The following is a 22,250-nucleotide window of genomic DNA, read 5'->3' on the forward strand; positions in this document are numbered from 1 at the left end:
ACTTAAAACGCACTCTCCAAATATGTTCCATCACAAACGGCTCATTCATGCAGGCCATCTGCACGCTATTACGTGAGTACAGGAACACACCACACAGCTCGACAGGAGAATGCCTGTCAGCCCTAATGTTTGGGCGCCTCATCAGAACAAGACTACCACACTACCCGCAAGACACTCCAAACTCCAACCAGGCGGAAGCCGCACGAAAGAAGGAACGAGAAAGCAAAGCATGAATGAAGGGATACACTGACGTCAGAAGGCAAGCAAAACCGAGCTCAATACAAATAGGTGATGTAGTTTTGGTGCGCCAAAACCAATCCACCAAGGATACTCCCGCCTTCAAGCCGGAACCCATGACCGTAACCCATGTTCAGGGTTCTATGATAACAGCAGAAAGCTCTCAGGGCACAGTCACCAGAAATTCGTCATTCTTCAGAACATTCAGAGGCGACGACACCACCGTCAGCAATACAAGGACCACAGCAGAGGAATCATCAGACATAGACTCTGAATACCAAGAGGAAGAAAGAGATGCCGATGACAGCGATAGCAATGAGACTCACAGGAGAACCTCTTTACCAACTCGCAGCCCATCCAAGAGAGTCATACGGAGACCCACCAGATGGATTGGAGAAAACTAAGTATATCACCCCCAGTATTTGTTTAAGTGAAGGGGAGATGTAATGTCCTGTCTCCATGATCATCATTATCTGTTAGAGGATGAGTCATCTGTTTATTGTTGTTATTTAGTGTGCTGTGACCCACGTGTGCAAGGGGGCGGGGTTACCACCCAGCAAGCAGTTCGTTAGATAATAAATCCAGGTTCAGACGGAACTACCTGTCTCCGCGTCTCATTGACTTATTGCCTTGCTTGATTACATTGCATATCCAGTTTGAATGGTGAAGCGTCAAGCGGTGCTTATTCGAAACATAACAGTTACCTTCATGTTTCTCTCCCGTGTCCCAGTACTTACATTTGATGCATACCAAAGCTGTAGCTTGAGGATGGGACCTTATGAAAATCCACAAGACATTGAGCGCTGCTGCATCCCCTCACCAATTAATATAAACGTCACCACTGGAAATCTCTCTATTCCAGCTGTGAGTAAACAAACTCCAAAAGGCTTGCCACGGCTAATCTATAATGACTTATGAACATATTTGGGTCACCCGAGGAAGCTGCTCTGTATTTTGCCTGTAGTCAGACCGCCTTGGCATACATCAAAGACGCTGGTGTAGCCCATGTTGATCGCCCCTGTAGGTGTAAAGGAGTGGGAGTACCCGTAGCTTTCAACTATTTGTGTTGACAAGACGGGTGAAAACAACCAATTTTTGTTTGGACGGGTGAGAGCGAATTGAAGTGAATGGGTGTATTGGGGGCTTGGCAGTGGAGTCAGCTGATTGCAAGACAGGAGACACCCGCCAGAAGCATGTGAGTGGAGAGCTAGGGATAACCAGTTGGCTCCCATGCCATTGGGTTCAGTTTATCTCGATGGCATGGGAGGCATCTGGTTATCCATAGCTCTCCACTCACATGCCATTGAGATAACCTGGACCCAATGGCTGGAAATTACCATCAAGAACACAAACATCACTTAGACAGTCAGATCGGCTGAAAAAAACAGTTTCAATCAGCTAATCCAGGACCGCTCCTCTGACATCTATAGAGTGCCAAACTCCTGCCCTTTTGGGATCCTTAAAGAGTACGAGGAGACCCACATTGTGAGAAGACTGAAACGGGACACCATCTTCAGGAGAAACCTAGGGTCACATTTCATTAAAACCTCCAGCCTAACCGGAAGGAAAGTGGGGGTGGGGGTCTGTACAGCAGGCCCTTATTTTGCCAAATCTACATACCTAGGAAACAACTATGAGCAAATATGTCTTTAATATTAGAAACTTAACGTCAATATGAGACAATTTGTTTAAAGGGAGGCCCCTTAGGAATCGCAGTACCAGTGGTAGACGCCAGGAGAGGAGCCCTTGTATGGCAGGGGTCTAGAAAAAAACATCTTACAGAATCTACCAACTAATGCTTCCCCCTTCCAAGATGCCTTCCGTGCTTCCCCATAGAGCTGTTGGGGCTGCTCACTGAGCTCTTAGGATAAAGACTGCTAGCCATTTAGAAAACCATCTTGGAGGAACTGCAAAATGTCTGCAATCCTGCATTGAAGAGGGAGGACCATGTGATCTCCACATCATTTAAGAAATGTACCCTTTAGGCTTTGAAGGAAGCCGGGCAAATTGTATGGGGAATAGTCCTTGCCACCTAAGTCAAGCAACCTGTCCCTACCAGCTTCCAGACTGACCAGTGGATTTTGTATACCTGGATCTTGAACAGCTAGAATAGGGCTAGGCCATCTTGGGGTCCACCACCTGTCCTGAGACTGGAGTTCTGAGAGAGGGGAAGCAGCCCCATCGCAGCAAACAAGGAAATACCAGAATCCTTTGAGACCTGCTCTCCCTGATTTCCAGTACCACCCTTGAAATCAGAAGGAACCTGCAAGTGTAAAGGAGTCCTAAGGCCATTTAAAGGGATGGTGTAGTAAAATGTTTTATTTAAAAAATAGATAGGCAACATTAAAAAAAAATACTAGCATTCTCCGTTTTAAAACTTCCTATGTAAAATTTTGAGCTATTCAAGCTCAAAATTCGCAAAAGCAAGCACATGGGCGCATCCATTTTGTGAAATGGAGGCCCTCCTGTGCTGGCTTTTGCTTTTGCGGCACTAATGAAGGAAAAGCCAGCCAGCTGTAGTAAACAAAGGCTACCGCTGGGTGGCTTTCCCTTCATTAGTGCTGTAGGCGGAGGACGGGGACCGGAGACCAGAGCAGGAAAGCTGCAGCTGAATCTCGGTAAGTGCTATTTATTTATTTTTTTAAAATAAGCACTAGCTGCGTTTTTTTTCCTAAGTTTTCCGGGCTGGAGGAGCCCGGAAAACTTAGAAATAAAACTGCAGCTTTAAAAACATTGTATTAATGTTTGCGGTCGCTTTTGAAGCAACCGCAAACATAAATACAACGTTATTGTGTTGGAAAACGCTGCGGTTTTTCTTTCCAAGTTTCTCAGGCTCTTCCGGCTCGGAGGAGCCTGAGAAACTCGGAAAGAAAAACCGCAGCGTTTTCCAACACAACCGCATTGTTTCTGCCTGAACCTGCTTTACCATTTGGGGCTCTCGAGCCCGAGAGCCCCAAATGGTAAAGCAGATTCAGGCAGAAACAACGCGGCATTGCGTAAAACAACCGCGTTGTTTCTGCCTGAATCTGCTTTCCCATTTGGGGCTCTCGGGCTCCCCACAGGGAGCCCGAGAGCCCCAAATGGTAAAGCAGATTCAGGCAGAAACAACGCGGCATTGCGGAAAACAACCGCGTTGTTTCTGCCTAAATCTGCTTTCCCATTTGGGGCTCTCGGGCTCCCCACAGGGAGCCCGAGAGCCCCAAATGGGAAAGCAGATTTAGGCAGACAACGCAGCATTTAGCATTTCCCATTTGGGTCTCTCGGGCTCCCCACGGGGAGCCCGAGAGCCCCAAATGGGAAATCAGCTGCAGGTAGAAACACTACGCGGCATGTAAACATAACCGCGTGTGTTTCTGCCTGCTGTGGCTTTCACTTTGGGTCTCCGGTGCTCCCCTGGGAGCACCGGAGACCCAAAGTGATAGCCACAGCAGGCAGAAACACACGTGGTTTTGTTGGAAAACGCTGCGGTTTTTCTTTCCAAGTTTCTCAGGCTCCTCCGAGCCGGAGGAGCCTGAGAAACTTGGAAAGAAAAACCGCAGCGTTTTCCAACACAATAACGTTGTATTTATGTTTGCGGTCGCTTCAAAAGCGACCGCAAACATAAATACAACGTTTTTAAAGCTGCGGTTTTATTTCTAAGTTTTCTGGGCTCCTCCAGCCCGGAAAACTTAGAAAAAAAAACGCAGCTAGTGCTTATTTAAAAAAAATAAAAAAATAGCACTTACCGAGATTCAGCTGCAGCTTTCCTGCTCTGGTCTCCGGTCCCCGTCCTCCGCCTACAGCACTAATGAAGGGAAAGCCACCCAGCGGTAGCCTTTGTTTACTACAGCTGGCTGGCTTTTCCTTCATTAGTGCCGCAAAAGCAAAAGCCAGCACAGGAGGGCCTCCATTTCACAAAATGGATGCGCCCATGTGCTTGCTTTTGCGAATTATGAGCTTGAATAGCTCAAAATTTTACATAGGAAGTTTTAAAACGGAGAATGCTAGTATTTTTTTAATGTTGCCTATCTATTTTTTAAATACAATTTTTTACTAGACCATCCCTTTAAGGTGTAATGCAGGTACATACTATGCAAATCCATATGAAACCCTGATTCAACATGGGGACCTTTGCCGATGTAGGCAAGCGTAGCAGGTCTATCAAGGGAGTTCTGAACCTTCGATATATCTCCCTGAAGGATCTATCTACCCTGGATAACTCCTGACCTCTGGAACACCTTGCTGAGCCTGTTGCCCCTCACATTTTCTATCCCCCCGGGTGTGGATTCCCTCCACAAACCGCAATGTAGCTTCCACCCAGGAACTTATTTCACCTGGCAAGGTGTTCAGGGAGGGTGAGCCTAATCCTCCCTGATGGTCATTATATGTCATTTCCGTTTAGGTCTATGCATTGCCCAACACCACCATCAACCTCCCAAGGAATACTTTAGGACCTTTGTTAATGGCAGACAAGTCCCTCCAATTTGGGTAAGTGCATAGTTCCTCTTGAGTCTTTTATCTCCGAGCTGCACTCAGGCCCCAGTGTGGCACCCCACCCCAGTCTGCTGACATCCCTTGTAAGAATGGTCCCTGAAGGATAGTCCAGACCAAACCCCTTCTTATGTTCTGCTTAGTATCTGAGATTAGACAGGGTTGGCCGCATTCAGTGTGGTGTGGCTGTAGCCTTGAAACCACAAATTTAGTCCTCGCTGAAGCTCCTGAGGTCCAAGCATAAAGGCCTTAAACCATTGAGAGGTTGGGAGCCACTGATTTAGAAGATGGGAACCAAGGGCTGTAAGAGGAGGCGTGCCCAGGAAACCAAGATATACACAAGATGTCCTGTGACCGTGAAACTCTAGATGAGATCGTACAAAGCCCATTCTTTTCCCTAGAACCTTAGTCAGAACCGCCTGCCGGCATGTGACCATTTCCAGAGGAAGACTTTCCCCACGCATAGAGTAGGATGGAGCACCTATGAACCCCAAGTTTTGGGAACTTGCTGAAATTTTAGCTGGTGCCTGAGAAACCCCCAATTCTGTAACGTCTCGCACACTTGGAGAAGATGAGATTCCAATAATACAAGTAGTGGATTCTGAGTCCCATAGAGATAGGGAAGGTCAACCAATGGAGCCACCGGACCCATTACGCCCCAGAGTGGTATTTAATCCAAGGTGGGGGGCCTGGGATCAATGTCTCCCTCCCATCACAAACCTGAGGTACCTCTGGTTGGAGGGATGATGGGCACATGATAAAACACTTTCTGCTACTGACAAAGGCTTTCCCCCTTTTCCAACCAAAGGGATGTTTGTCTGGAGTTTTCTCCCCTCTACATACACATTCAAAACTTTATTCTTGAGCCTGCATTTTGATGTTAAAGAAATGAACGTGCTTGATTACACCGGAGGGGCCAAATCCCCCCTGCCCCCATCCTCCCCCAGGCTGTCCGATTTGCCCAGCCATCTTCTGAACACCTTCCCCAGGATTTGAAAGGAGCTGGAGTCTTGCCACTCAACGGCTGCCTATGGTTGGCCGGATTACTGTTTAGGCCTGGAAGATTTCGACCTTACAGGCTTGGAGAAAAACCTGCCTTTAGCAAAAGGGTTTGGTTACATGTCTTGATGCCTGGGCCTAGTCCCTGGACCACTCGTTTCCGCTCCATTGATCCTTCTTCGTGCGTAGGGTGTCCAAGAGCATACCATTATTCTTGCCCTTCCCCCGCCCCACTTGAAAAGGGACAAGAGAGGCTTGCTGCTCCTCTTGGTGCCCTCCGATCTATGTTCGGACCAGGATGGTGCCCCAAACCCTGTCCTTAGCCAAATAAGAAATATTCCATCTGCTCCTGCATATCCGATAGAATAGGAGTACAGTACAGACCATACCCTGTGGCTATACATACGTAATAGAAGCCTCCCAAACTGTTTTGGCTATCCGTATACCTTAGCCAAAGGGCCAGATGAGCACCCACATGGACTTTCTTCAGAGCCACATTAACATATTATCCACCAGATCCCTCACCACTTCCGGACCAGACCATCATCGCTATCAACTGCTTCCAAGAGAAAGGCCTTTGATGGATATCACTTGACGTGGTAAAATCGGGGCATAGTCGGGATCCTTCCATTCCAGAAGGTTGTTATTTTTAATGCCACAAACCAATGCGGGACCCCGTATGGCGGTGAGTTTACATTGCTTGGTTTACATTCCGAGGCCATCAACGGCTATGAGACCCACCCTGGGCCAACAATGCCCCCTTACAGTACATGCCCTCTGCCTCCCCATCAGTGTCTGAGGGCCCTGTGGAAGATCCTGAGGAAGGGTCTAAAAAGGTAGAGGAGGATGACATGCTTCAAGTTCCTTAATACTAACATCCTTAGCCTTGCCTTGGAATAAAGAATCTATTTTTTTATTTTAAGTGTTTCATAAAGTAAACTGTAGTGCTTTATTGCTATAAAGAATCTATTTTTTACTTTAACAATCTTTCATAAAGTAAAATGTAGCACTTTATTGCTAAATAAATTGGTTTTATTTTATCCCAATGGACAGCTGACTTATTTTGTAGTTAGAGAATTTTCGAACCAATGAGGGACCTGAACTACAATGTGCGATATTTAGCCACTCCCTGAAGAAAGAAGTAGCCAGACCAGCGCACACTGCCTCCACACCTTTCAGTACAGGCGGAGATGTGATAACCATGGAACTCCCGGGAGCAGAGTCTTCAATTATCACATAGAATGCACGCCACCACTGGTGGTGCCTCTGTATACAAAAAATGTCAGCACTGTCCCTCAGTGGCTGCCTTCTTCTGGACAGTTTCCCCCTGATCCCCTTACCTTGCAGGCCCTGGACACGGCTTTCTGCACTGCCCTGGGGCCTAACCTTGTCACTGGGGACTGCTCAATCTGGAACCCCTTACCCTGCAGGGGGCACAAGAGCATACTCGCCATTCTGGCTCTTGGCACACATGTTTTGCTCAATTGGACCCCCTCATCTCTCTGGGGGTCCAAAAGCATACCAGCCCTTGTGTCCTACCTCTACACTGCTTGAGGGACAAGGGAGGCCTGCTGCTGTTGCTCCCCAGAACCTCGCTCCAGGAAGATGTTGACTGTTCTGCATAGGACATTTTTTTTAACACTGAATTGTAAGTAAGTGGAAGGTTATAAACCTCCATAGGGGGATAAAGATGTTTTTTGTGAGGGAGGCAGGGCCTCAAAGGTAGGTACTGGGATGTGGAAGAGGGACGTGAAGGTAATGACCACCAACACCCTGAAGGCAGCAGGATACTTGACTTTTATTTGCATACTGTTTGAAACCAGGAATGAGACATGGACACTGACGACTCATGATTGTGGTTATAGATTTTTAATAAATGATAAACGGGGTTGGAAAATGCCTCATTGTCCCTAATCTAGGAGGTATTGCCCTACTTCACCCCAAACTAAGATTCTGTCCTGTTTCAAGATGACCAAAGCAAAAATGTCATGTGTCTGAATTCCTATCCTAGCTCTTGCATTCTAAAAGTTACTCTAAGGAATTAAGAGTACTGTCTTTGTCTTAAAAAGGATACACATTTTCAAGTTGAAAAAAAAAGTATAAGTCCAACAAAAGTTCTAAATGTATAATGTTCCACAGTTCCTGGGAATGGCTCCCTTCCCCAGGTTTTTCTCCAGAAAAAAAATGGTCAAAAGAATAACCAAGTTCTTTATAGCCGAAGAGGATAACCCCTCCTCTTGGTGTTGCAATCCACTCCACAGAAAATTACTCCCTTCCCCAGGTCTTTTCCACATTCAATGCAATTAAAAATCCTAAGGGCATGAATCTTGCTTAGGATTCTCTTTTTCAAGGTATTGCAACTGTGTTGCAGGTTCCAGACTTGAAAAACACCTTATTGTCTCTCCTACCAGGTTTTCTCATGTAGTTCCTTTACACAAACACCTGGTATAGTCTCCTGTCAGGTTTTCCCATATAGTTCCTTTACACAAAAAACTGGTATACTCTCCTGCCAGGTTCTCTCATATATATGTTTTTTGGAAGAGTGGAGTTTGTGGCGGGACTCCCTCTCTCCTGCGCACCCTTTATTTGGTTGTTAGTTGAATTAGACCTGCAGCCAGAGTCACAGTTTGTCAAGGAAACAACTCCGAGGTTCCTACTGTCTAGAAAGATTGTGGGGGGAGTGACAAACTTTTGGACTGGAAAGGCGCTGGTTGGGTTTGATAGTCCAGTATTTGTTTGTAGGTAGTTTGCACAAAAAAATAGATGGTCCAGGTTGTTGGTGTGTTAAACATGAGATTTTTAGGTTTATTCCTTGTTATAATCAGCACCAATGAAAGACATCATTGGATGTAAATGTAATATTCATAACATGATGATATGTTACACAGCCGACGCGCGTTTCAACCTAAGTCTTTTTCAAGGCCAATTGGGTTTGGTGGTTGAGTTTTCAGGTGGAATGGGCTGGTCCTCCCAAGTGTGGGTGCCAGAGGGCTGAATAGCCGTACTTGGCCGGGTTCGGCAATGCTGTTGTGTGGAGCCACGACTCCACACAACAGCATTGCCGAACCCGGCCAAGTACGGCTATTCAGCCCTCTGGCACCCACACTTGGGAGGACCAGCCCATTCCACCTGAAAACTCAACCACCAAACCCAATTGGCCTTGAAAAAGACTTAGGTTGAAACGCGCGTCGGCTGTGTAACATATCATCATGTTATGAATATTACATTTACATCCAATGATGTCTTTCATTGGTGCTGATTATAACAAGGAATAAACCTAAAAATCTCATGTTTAACACACCAACAACCTGGACCATCTATTTTTTTGTGCAAACTACCTACAAACAAATACTGGACTATCAAACCCAACCAGCGCCTTTCCAGTCCAAAAGTTTGTCACTCCCCCCACATTCTCTCATATATATTCTATGTAAAATCCTAAGAGTATGGGATTTCTCTTTTCAAAATGACATTCAATGCAGAATCCTAAAGGTATGAGTCTTCATTGGGATTTCTCTTTTCCCACAAATTAGGATTGGGTCCCAGACTCGCAAGGTACCTGGTCTACTCCCCTGCCATGCTCTTTTGTATAGATTCTTATGGGTGTAAATCCCAGTTCTGCAGTTCGCCTGGAATACTCTCCTGCCAGGACTTTTACATTCAGCTTCCTCACTTTGGGTGCAGGTCCCAGACTCGCACCGTTAGGGCTCAACCTTTCCCATATTCTTCCCATGTATTGGGTCCACGGCCCTCTGCTTGCCACAGGTTTCCCCCCCTTCTCACCTGTCTGCGTTGTCTGTTCGAGTTCTTCGATGAAGTCTTCTTTCGCACCATTCGAGTCTTGTATAACCCCGTGCATGGGTCCTCGGGTTCTACCATGCGGTTCGTGTCCCGTCTCCAGGGAGCGCTCAGATGTCCGGGAAAAAAGTCCAAGGAAATGGCGAGGAGCGCACTCGGAAGGCGAGTGCGAAGGAAATCCAGGAATGCAAGGTGAGGACAAAAAGGGGAGGATGAAGGAGGAGAAAAATTAGGGGACCGGGTTCGTGTCCCATCTCCAGGGAGCGTTCAGATGTCTGGGAAAAAAGTCCAAGAAAATGGCAAGGAGCGCACTCGGAAGGCGAGTGCGAAGGAAATCCAGGAATGCAAGGTGAGGACAAAAAGGGGAGGATGAAGGAGGAGAAAAATTAGGGGACCAGGAACCAGGAATCAGTGGAAATACGAACTACGTCAGCACACGTTTGACTACTGCAAGCGGTAGCATTGAGACACGCAGGGCCGCGGGGGCTTGTCTGCTTTGTAGAACTCAGAGCGTACAACGCAGAGACTGGCAAACAGCGTTTCACGTTCAGCGGCCATATTGGGAGTACTGCTGAGATCAGTCCCCTATGGGCCGGGACCACGAAGTCCAGAAGGGACGCGTCCAGTGGTTCATGACACTGCTTGTCTATTTGTGGCTTTCTTTCCAATTATGAAAACCTTTCACTCTATCAATCAACTCATTTATTGCTTTCCCGGCTGCAAAGGCATTCGCTGTGAAGTACCCCAACATCTCACCTCCTCCCGCTGGGCTCACCGGTCTGCTGTGGTTGCTTTGGCATGCTTCGCACTGCTTGGCTGCTGCTGCGCCCAAATAGATGTTGAAGCGTCCTGCTCCCTCTTTGCCACTCATCCGATTCCTGGTGTCCTCTGACAGCCTTGCGCTGTCTCTGGCCTCACGTTGCATGCCCTCCGGTTCTCCGGCATACAGGGAACAACGGTTCCCTCAGTCCTCCTTGTTTGGGTAGCACTTCCCTGGCTTCCCGCTCTCCGTCTGGTCCTGCCTGCAGTACAGCTCTTCCCGGGCCTTCACTCAACCTGACGGGAGGTGTCTGCCCGTGTCAGCGTCTCTCTCTCTCTTCCTTTAGCTGTCTGGTTTTTAATATCCTGCGTTGTGTGCTTCTCTCCAATGACTAGAGCGCAGCGTTGGCTTCTGTGCTCTAGGGATTCTCTCAACTCCATTCTTCTTCTTCGTCCCAGTATTTTCAAAGGATTTATCTACAGGGGATTGATAGTCAGAACTTGTCATTCTATCTGTTACAGAATTTTGAAGGAAGCCGTCAGCAAGATTTGTGGGTTGTTGAAAGGGTGTTATCACAATATGCCATTGAAGCATAAAGAATGGAGGGGATATCCCTAAAAGGGAAAGGGGACAACGGGTCTGATCTGATGATTGGTGTCCCTCCCCCTTAGGACCGCCTCCTCTCATGTGATCCTCCCTCGCATAACCACCCTCAGGGTTAAGATCAGGTAGCGGCTGCCTTCCCCATGCCAAATGAGGAGAGGCTACCACCGGCAGAGAAGTGATGACATTATCAGATTCGTCACAATACAAAGACATTTGTATATCAGCCCCAGTGGTGGCCCTCTCAGTCTAAAGTGGTACCGATATATGTTTGCATTTTAAAAAAAACATTCTGTCATAGTCTGGCACATGTGGAATGTTGTTCTGCCTTGGAGAATAACATTCTAGGCGTGCCAGTTGCTTGGGTTGGTTGATCTTTGCCGGCTGCGTCAGCTTGGGGTCCAGAATAAAAAATGTACATACTACCGTGTTTGTCGATTATGTCATTGGCGACGAGGCTTCTGGACCCCCACCCTACCCTACCGCGTGTGTGGGCGACCTCCTGCCAGAGAGGGGCCATTTAAGGGCCGACGCCGGCCAGTGAGTCCAGGCCTCATCTATATGCCGCAGCACCGCTCACCATTATGGAGCAGCACGATGCTCGCCCCTTGGCTGGTCTGGAAGCGGCGAGGCTCCTATACGAGGTGTTTACTATGTTCGTCGTCGGCGGGGAAGGCGTGAAAACAAGGAGGCGTGGAAGTAGGAAGGAGCATTTGCGCAGCAACGTGAAATTAAGACACCGGAGGAAGGTGTCCATACGCATCTAAGTGGTTGCTGGAGAGAAGGCGTGGAAATAAGGAGGAGCGTATGCATTAACGTTCAATCAAGCTGCTGAAGGAAGTACTCATGGGCATCTGATTGGTGGTCGGTGAAAGGAGACGTGTGACGTGTCGCACGCAAGCAAGGAAGGCAGAGCAGAAGAATATAAGATTGATCTGATTGGTTGTAATACAGAGCAATACGCGGAAGCCGCATGTGAAAGTAAACCGGAGCGCGAAGAGCGGGCATGGCATACGCGCTTTGATTGAGTTCACATACCCATCCTTATGGTAGTGGATGCTGCTTCTGGGGGTGGATAGGAATTAGATTGCATCCCAGATATCAGCTTGCAGAGGAGCTAACTGCAAGTGTGTGTCCCATCAAGAGAGAGAGAGCTGCACTTAGCATCACGCCAATCCAAATTCAGTGCAGGTACTGTTTGATTTTGTGGCGATACTTTCTCACATTGCAACAGTGCTTGAAAGCACTTTAAAGTACATCCAGGGGTAAGTACCTAGCTCAAGCACTGGACAAAAACTATTGTTCTGTACAGGTGGGGAAGGGGTGTACTGACTCACAGCTGTAGTCAGATGTTTTCATATTGACTACAACATGCTGCACACTGCAACCAGGCCCCCCCTGCCTTTTTTCCGTCCCCTATCAAACCAGCATCTCCATGGGACCAGTGGATTGATGCTTTCAAGGTGTACTTGAGAGCGGCTGGTGGTGCAAATTTTAGTGACAATGAGAAGGAGGCTGAATTGCATTGTTACAGAGGGTTTGCGGACATTTCGTCATTTGCCTGGGGAAGATGTATATGTTCAAGGCGGTGGTGATGGCGACAGAGTAGTCAGTGCATACGAAATGCTTTAAAAAAACTAGAGGGACGTTTTGGGAGAAGGATCAATGTTGTTTTGGAACGTTATCAGTTCTTTTAAAGAGCACAGGGCGCGGGAGAGTCCATTGATGCTTATGTTATGGCGCTACGTACTCTAATGGTTACGTGTAATTTTTCTGGCATCCTGGATGAATACATACAGGACCAGATCATGATGAAAACAAGCAGTCAAAAAATTAGAGAGGGACTATGGATTGAGAGCGATCCACCCTTAGAGAAAGTGGTTGAGATTGCTAGGGCTATTGAAGCATCAAGGGCCAGTGTACAGATCGTCACTGAGAAAGAAGGCTCAAGAGACATGGTACAAACAGTTTTACCCCAACATAAGAGAAGCAGCAGAGATATTAAAAAGAGATTTGAGAAAGTGGACAGTCAGAATTCGAGGGTGGCAAAGGGTAGAGAACCTTGCAAAAAGTGTGGTTGGTTCAGTCATTCTACTGGTGCTAAAGAATGTCCTGGCATCAATATTGAGTGCAGGAGATGTAAATGCAAGGGACATTATGCACGCATGTGTAAGGTTAATAGTGATGTGCAAACCAAAGGGGTGATGAGTATGATAACTTCTGATGGAGGTGTGATATGTCAAGATACCGAGACAGGTAACAAGCTAAATCAAGGTGTGATTTTGCATGTGGATGCAGCAGTACGTAAGGGACCATGGGAGACTGTGATTGTCAATGGTCAACCTTTAGAGATGTTGGTGGATTCTGGCTCACCGTATACAATGATATCTCCGGAAACTTATCCGAGGAAACTCGACAAGGAGGTGTCATGTCTATGTCGTTCAGATATAAGTCCCAGTGCCTACGGGCAAAGTCCAATTAAAGTACTTGGTTATGAGAAAGCATCCATAGAATTGAAAGGGCAAGTCACCATGGGGAAGCTTTATGTGGCACTTAAAGGAGCAAGTGTTTTGGGTTGGGATGAGCAAGTTGCGCTTAGAATTCAGATTCACCCGGGGGAGGAGGTGCCTGTGTTGAGTATCCAGGAGGTTTCTTCTGAAGATGTAAATGCGTTATCTGCTGAGTCCTTGAGGAAGAAGTATCCAGGTGTGTTTTCTGATAAGTTGGGAAAGCTCAAGGGTTTTTATCATCGCATTTTTCTCAAAAGGGGTTTTATTCCCAAGGTACATAAGGTGGGGAGCGTGCCTGTCCTGGCTAGAGAGGGCCAAAAAAACTTAAAGGTGAGGGAATTATTGAAGAAATTGAATGCTCTGAATGGTTATTTCTGGTGGTGTTGATTAAGAAGGGTGACAGGGGTTTGAGGATGTGTGTTGACCTTTGTGAGTTAAATGGCAGCATATGGGTCGATCGCCACCCATACCCAACATCAATGAGTTGTTGTTAACCCTGGGTAGAGCTGAATGGTTTTCAACATTTGACTTATCAGCAGAGTATCATCAAATTGATTTGCGTGTGGATTCACGCCCTCTAACCTCTTTCATAACTCCTTTTGGTGCAAACCGTTTTTTTCACATGCCTTTTGGCTTAGCGTCGGCATCGGCAGTATTTCAACGTCTCATGCAAGAGTTGTTTAGTGGTGTTGATGGTGTGAGCTACTTTCAGGATGACATTCTGGTATGGGGTAGAAGCCGCGAAGCACATGATGAGAAGGTACATAAAGTCATGAGGGTATTGAATCAGAAGGGAGTGACTGTGAAACTCTCGAAATGTCAGATTGGCGTGCCTAGTGTATCATACTTGGGGCACATGCTTCGTGCCAGGGGTGTCAGTCCCAAACCTGAACTTGTCAGAGTTATGAGGGAGACCCCTCCTCCTACAAACAAAGATCAGTTAAGATCATTTTTAGGGTTAACAGAATATTATGTAAAATTCATCCCCAATTATGCTGAGATGACAGTGTCTATGAGAGCTCTGCTTAAGAAATGTGTCAAGTTTGAATGGTCAGGCAAATGTCAGGAGGAGTTTGAGAAAGGGAAAGATGAAGTGGATCATGCCCCGTGTCTGAGGTCTTTCGATCCCAAATGTAAAACAATTCTCACAGTGGAAGCCAGCGAAGTGGGGTTTGGGGCGGTCTTGGAACAGTGGGGTGGTGATGGTTATAGCCCAGTGGCATTTGCTTCTAGAGCCCTGTGGGATGCTGAATCCAGATATTCTGTAATTGAAAGAGAGGCCCTAGCGGTTACATGGGTTCCAAACATTTTGGAACGTTCTTATGGGGTATTCCATATGTGGTTAGAACGGACCATAAACCGTTGGTACATGTATTTTCCACCAAGGGTACAATATCTGTCTCACCCAGAATAACTAGATGGTTAATGGAACTTCAAGAGTACAATTTCACCATGGAGTATTTGCCGGGAAAGACAAATGCAGTGGCTGATTGCTTTTCTCGGTTACCAGTGTCTGTATCTAATACGGAACAGGAATTGTGTGAGGTGGGTATGCAAGTGGCGAGAATCATTCCGGCTGTCAATAAGGATGAGTGGAAGGTGGAAAGTGATAAGGATGTCGAGTTGAATTGGATCAAGGAGGGTCTTATCAAGGGTTGAAAGGCTGTCGGAGGTAGAACAGAAGGAAAAGGTTACGCCCAAGTTTTGGATGAGTTGGCGGTTGGTCCATGGGGCATGTCTAGGGGCGAGAGGTTAATTCCGCCCATGAGTGTGAGGAGTAAATTGGTGGAGTTGGCACATGAAGGTCACTTAGGACGTTCATTGATCAAAAGAAGGTTGCAAGAGGAATATTGGTGGCCGGCCATGAATTGGGAGGTGGAAACTTTGGTCAAAGACTGCAGTGCGTGTGCTTTAAGTGACAAGAGCAAAGTGGCACATCCGCAGCCAATTTATCCAGTGGAGGTGCCTAAGGAAGTTTTGTCGAAGGTGGTGCTGGACATTATGGGTCCATTTGAGTATTTACAACCAGAATGTAGGTTTTTACTGGTGGTAGTGGATTATACCTTTCGGTGGGTAGAGGTGGCGGCTTTTGACAGGGTGACCACAGAGTCTGTTATTGCTTTTCTTAGGAAGGTTTTTGACAGGGAAGGGGTACCAGCTAGCATAGTGACGGACAATGGTGTCCAATTTGTATAAAATAAAATGTGGGAGTTTTTGGAGTGGTTTGGTGTAGAGCATCATCGCACTGCGTTATACAACCTGAGTGCCAATGGATTGGTAGAAAGGCTAAACGGTGTGATTAAAAGTGCCATTCAGTTGGCTCTGGCTAATGATTTGGACTAGCAAGAGGTGGTTTCGGAATATTTGTGTGCTTATCGGAGGACACTGTCTGTTTCCACAGGGAGGGCGCATTTTGAGTTGATGAGAGGAAGGAAAGCGGGGTCAAGGTTAAGGTCCATGGCCTTGGGAGGGGCGGTCCTTGTTGTATTGTTCTTATCAGTGTGAGGAAGAGAGTGTTAACGCGCCAGGAGGCGGTAAGAGTGAGTCAGTTGGGTAAGAGGAGGCTACAAGTGAAGGTGGGTGATGTATTTTGTGTCAAGAATCCCAGATTTGTGCCGAAGGGTAGGAGTGCATTTTTGCCTTCCTTAAGAGTGGTGAAGTGTGGGGAAGGGCATGTACATTTGGACGATGGTACAAGCTGGAGTAAGAGACGCATTGTGGTTTTGGATGGTGGCAAAGGTGGTGTATGTTTGGGGAGTAATGAAGGGAATGATGATCTTTATGGCTCTGTTTTAGATTTTCATCCCAGTGCACAAAGGAAACAGCTGAGTGTTCCATTGGAGAATGTTGTGCAGTCAGGTGATGAAGTGGTCAATGAATCAGGTGGTGATGGTGGTGAGGGAAATGAGTTAGGTAGTGATGCAGTACGCGCTGGTGGTATTTATCTCCCGGTGAGGAGATGTGGTCCACCCATCAAATTGAGAGACTATGGGCCTCATTACACGGTAGGCGGTAAGGGATTACCGGCACCGCTAAAGGCACCGGTGCAGGTAAACCCTTACTGCCCTACTACGAGGTTCCTTAGCGGGTCCCTTCCTTAACGCCTGGTTTTACTAGGCGTTAAGGACGGGACCCGCTAAGGGACTTCAGAGCTAATAACGGTACTGCAATTTGCGGTACCGTTATTAGCTCCATCCCCATTCCCATTGAGCCCTATGGGGGCTCGAATGGGAATAGGGAATGGCTCCCGGAATGGGGATTTACCGGGTCCTCCAAGGTCGGAATGACCCGGTAAATCCCTATTCCAGGAACACGGACCCGGAATGCGCCATTGTTACCACCTACCGTGTAATGAGGCCCTATGTGTGCTAGGGTTGCATATGTTACCACTTATTGTTGTGTTTAGAGGATGTCCTTACACCAGTCCTCTCAGTATCTTGTTGATGATCAGTCCATGGAGAGTCTATGTGTTGCATTGTTGTTATGGCTTCACTATTTGCATTACATGTGTTGATTGCAAGTGTTTTTGTTTGCAAGTGTTGTTGTTGCATTCATCTCATGTTTTCATTATTTGCATTGCATTTGTTATTGCAATTGTTTTCTTCTATGATTAATTTTTAGATATGTTCATATTGCATTATGCAGTTGTTATGTTAAGGGAGAGAGATGTGTCATAGTCTGGCACGTGTGAAATGTTGTTCTGCCTTGGAGAATAACATTCTAGGCGTGCCAGTTTCTTGGGTTGGATGATCTTTGCCGGCTGCATCGGCCTGGGGTCCAGAATAAACAACGTACATACTACCGTGTTTGTGGATTTTGTCACATTCCTTGTTTTCAATATTCATTTTAAACACCCTGTATTCCCGAAATCAAGGAGTCAATAAAACAATTACACTACCCATATGCTTGAAAATGTCTTACCTCGCAATAAGCAACCAGATATCTCTGTGTACTGCCCTGTTGTCTTCAGAAGCCAGATGTCATTGTTTCACACAAACATCTTGTGAATAAAACGTGCACAAATGCATTGTGACAAATCTGGACTATTCGTCTTTTCTCCCCAAAGGGGAGCCACCCCTTTGAAGCTAGGGATGTGAGCCTGCTCCGCAAGACTCTCCCCAGGGGCTTGGGCAAGTTGAACCTCACTTGGAGTGACTACCCTCTTGGGGACAAGGACTCCCATTCCTGCAAGGAACTCCCTGTCCAGAACACATTATCCACCTACATGGGAATCGGAAAGACTGTTAACCCTGTTTTAGATTCACTGAACAGTAACATGTCTTCAATCTCCTTGGCTTCAGGTAATGCTGAATTCCTCCTGAATGCCACAGAATAATGACACGCCACTTTTGGTTGTGATGACTTACATGGAACCACAAGGAACCTTGAATTGAGGCGAGGGAATCCTACGCAGAGGCGTGCCTCTGACTGGAAAATGTCCTGGAGGGATGGAGCTACGCTAGACAGCAGAGTGATCAGTAGTGTGGAGATTGAACGAATCACTCGCAAGACGTCGGAAGGCTTGCATCCTGACCGGCGAAAAAGACAAGCGGCCTCATTACACGGATGGCGGTAGGGATTTACCGGTACCGGTAAAATACTGGTACCGGTAAATCCTTACCGCCTTACTACGAGGTCCCTTTGTGGGTTGGGGGATTTAACGCCTGCTTATTGCAGGCGTTAAAATCCAACCCGCTAAGGGACCTCGGAGCTAATTACGGAACCGCAAAATTGCGGTGCCGTAATTAGCACCTTCCCCATTCCCATAGAGCCCTATGGGGCAGAAATGGGAATGGGGAAGGGCAATGGTGGAAGGGGGATTTACCGCCCCTCCAACCTTGGAATGGGGCGGTAAATCCCCTTTCCGCCAAGGCGGTGCCGGTATTTTACCGGCATGAGCCATGGCGCTAATAGCGCCATGGCTCACCGCCTACCGTGTAATGAGGCCCAAGATCTTGAAGGAGTCAGGGACAGTAAAGCAGAACTATAACTCACCTCGCTCATACCCATGCTTTACTACCAGGTGCCTCAGATTACGCACCCGCACGTTACAGGCCAGCCACAACTCCCAGCCCCTCCCCACGAGCTCCCGCAATGCCCAGCAAGGGCTCACGCACCTTGCCGCCCTCTCCACTTGTGATCACGGCTAGACTCTGCCGCCCTACTCCAAAGCCTACAGCTACCACGAATACGGACTATATGGTGGCTAATAAAGTACTCTACCACACCCACAATGGTGCCACTCCCAAACAAACTGTGTTACCACTTGCGTCCACCACCACTGAAAATGAGCCCCCCAGTGTAAAATCTGTGGTTTGCAATTCTTCTACCCCCATTTTGAATGCTACTGTGCCAAATGCGTTACCACTTGTGTCCACCACCACTGAAAATGAGCCCCCCAGTGTAAAATCTGTGGTTTGCAAATCTTCTACCCCCATTTTGAATGCTACTGTGCCAAATGTGTTACCACTTGTGTCCACCACCACTGAAAATGAGCCCCCCAGTGTAAAATCTGTGGTTTGCAATTCTTCTACCCCCATTTTGAATGCTACTGTGCCAAATGCGTTACCACTTGTGTCCACCACCACTGAAAATGAGCCCCCCAGTGTAAAATCTGTGGTTTGCAAATCCTCCAACTCCCATAGCGCACCCGTGCACACCACCCCACTCACTCTCCCCATGAAACCCCCTCCAGCCACCACTGAACCCCATCTTAAATGCTCTAGGTCCATCAATGCCCACGCGTTTGGACATCCACGACCTCCTAACCACCCATGATCTCGATCTGATCATGATCTCAGAAACATGGCTACACGAGGCCTCCGGCCCGGCGCTCGCACTCGCACTACCCCCTGGATACTCGATCACTAGACAAGATCGTCTATCCAAAGGTGGAGGCGTAGCAATCATTGACAAAGACTGCTTTTCTACCAGGAAGGTAGATAAATCCTTGCATAACAACAGTGACTACCTCCAAGTCAAAATCAACCTCTCTCCCCAATGTACCATTGCTGTCCACATTGTCTACCGCCCCCCAGGCCCAACAGGTGACTTCTAAGCCTCTCTCATCCACCTCCTCTCTGACAACCTCAAAAAACAATCTAAAGCCATTCTCCTTGGGGACGTTAACCTAGGTCTCCTGGACAGTAAGGACCCAGCAGCCAAATCCCTTGACTCAGCCCTCAAGGCTCTGGGCTACAATAATACCATCTTTAGCCCAACCCACACCCAGGGCAGAACTATCGCCTGGATCGCACAACATAACTGCCCACTCATCATCACTGGGAACACTCCCACCCCATGGTCAGACCACCACATCATCACCTTCAGCATCCTCACCACCTGCTCCACCACCCACCCCAACCACTGCCACCCTGCCTCGCCAGAAGCTCCCGCCAGCTCACTAAGGAAAGGCTACTGCCCTTCCTCCAAGGCCCAGCCTTCAGACCCCCTTTCTCCACTGACCCAGAAACACTCGCTACAGCCTACGAAGTTGCCATCAAAGCAGCTATTAACTCCATTCCCCCCCTTAAGCCCTGTAAATCTAAACCTACCACCCATTCCAACTCATGGTTCACCCCGGACCTCCTCACACTCCGCAACAAAAAAAAGGCTGCTCTCACTCAGTGGCAAATGTCCCACTCTGACAAAGACAAAATGACCTTTAAATCCTGCTCCACCAAATATAAAAAAGCAATCACCCAAGCAAAGGCCAAATCCTTTGAATCTAGAATCTCGGAAGCCTAATCCAGCACCAAAGAAATCTTCGCCATTTTCAGGGAGCTAGAGACATCTACCCCTGCCCCCCAGAACCTCACCAAAGACAAAGCCTGGTGTGATGATATACAAACAGCCATGAAAAATAAACTGAGCCTGCTCCAAAACAAAATATTAGCCACCAAGCAAGCCCTACCCAACACGCACACCCCTATCCCACCACCAGCCCCGGACCCCCGCCCAACCTTTTTCATTCAAAACCATTCTAGAAAAAGACATCATCAACATAATGAGGAACATCAAACCTTCCAACTGCAAAGGTGATGCCTGCCCAGCCACCATTTTCAAAGATTGCACTGAAGCGCTTGCTCCCTTCCTTACAGCCTTTGTAAACGCCTCATTTGCCACAGGGAAAGTCCCCGCCTCCCTCAAGGAAGCCTGGGTCTGCCCTCTCTTAAAAAAACCAACTCTAGACCCCACATTCCCCAACAACAATAGACCTATCACCACTGTCCCGTTCCTCCTCAGAATACTGGACAAAGCAGCCTACCTGCAGGTTCAACACTTCATTGAAGAGAACAAACTCCCAGGACTCTGCCAATCTGGCTTCCGCCCCAGACACGGGACTGAAACTGCCTTACTTGACCTGAAAATCCAGATGGACGATGCCAGAGAAATGGGTAAACCTGCACTTCTCTTACTTCTTGACCTATCCGCGGCTTTCGACCTCGTTGACCACGACGTCCTATGCCACCACCTCTCCTCTACTGCCAAATTCTCCCCTCAAGCCACAGCATGGATCACCTCCTTCCTACAAGACAGAACCATGCAAGTATTCTCCGATCTAGCATCCGCCTCACCAACTATCATACTCTACGGTGTGCCCCAAGGCTCCTGCCTCTCACCCACCCTCTGCAACATTTTCACACAACCCCTTTTCCTCATCCTCGACGCCATGGGCATTTCATATACTAACTACGCTGATGACACACAGATTCTCCTCACCCTCACTGGCGACTATGACACTGACTCCATGACCCTCTGCAACCTCTACAACACCATCCAAGCCTGGATGGCAGACAATGGACTATGCCTCAACTCCGACAAGACTGAATTCCTCCTGGTAGGCTCACCCAACACGCTGAAAAACCTAGAGTCCCAATTCAGCCATTTCACCATAGATTCCATCAAAATACCTGTCTCAGAATCAGTCAAAACCCTTGGAGTCTACTTGGATTCCAACCTATCCATGGATAGACAAGTCAACGCTATAGCCTCTGCGGCTGCATATCATGCCAAACTAATCAACGCAGTCAGGCCCTTCCTCTCCAAAGAAAACTGCACAAACATAGCCAGAGCAATCACTGGATCTAGGCTTGACTACTGTAATGTACTCTTCCTAGGCACCTCCAACAAAAACCTAGAGAGGTTACAAATCATACAGAACAGTGTTCTCTGGGCAGCCCAAGGCATTGCCAAAAGGGTACACATATCAGAGGCCAGAAAACTAGCCCACTGGCTCCCAATAAAACAAAGAATCGTCTTCAAGACTCTGACACTGACCGACAAGTGCATTCACCTTACTGTCCCTGACTACCTCTCTCAAAGGATCCACCCCGTCTCCTCTACTAGGCCAACCAGATCACCATATACAAACATGCTGTCTGTGCCATTAGTAAATATCTCTCACCCACCCACTGGAACGCCCTACCTCCCACAATGCGAGGTGAGGCCTCCCTCAGTGCCTTCCGCAAAACCATGAAAACCATCTTATTCACATAAGTGCACCGCACCAGTGGTATCCATATCATATGCATATGTTCCTACTACATAAACTATATTGTAATGACTAACTGTACCAACCAAAATATCAGTTTTATGCATTGTAGAGTTCATAATGTACCACTGAATGCCACTATTCCTGTAACTAAGCTCTTGCAAGTAACAGCGCCTCAATGCCCATGGGCTGCTAGCGCGCTATATAAATTTAAATAAAGTGACCATCTTGCCTGGTGGCACGACCCCACGGAAGCTGTGGTGGGTCTGGGGCCGTTAACCGAGGAAGAGAACAGACTGAAGAAGAGAGCCTGGATCCCCTGAGCTCTGCACAAGAAGTGCATTCGCTGCTGACCAGCCGAAGAGATAACGGTGTTGAG

Source organism: Ambystoma mexicanum, chromosome 6q (genome assembly GCF_040938575.1).
Source record: "Ambystoma mexicanum isolate Mex_15411 chromosome 6q, UKY_AmexF1_1, whole genome shotgun sequence".
NCBI lineage: Eukaryota > Metazoa > Chordata > Amphibia > Caudata > Ambystomatidae > Ambystoma > Ambystoma mexicanum.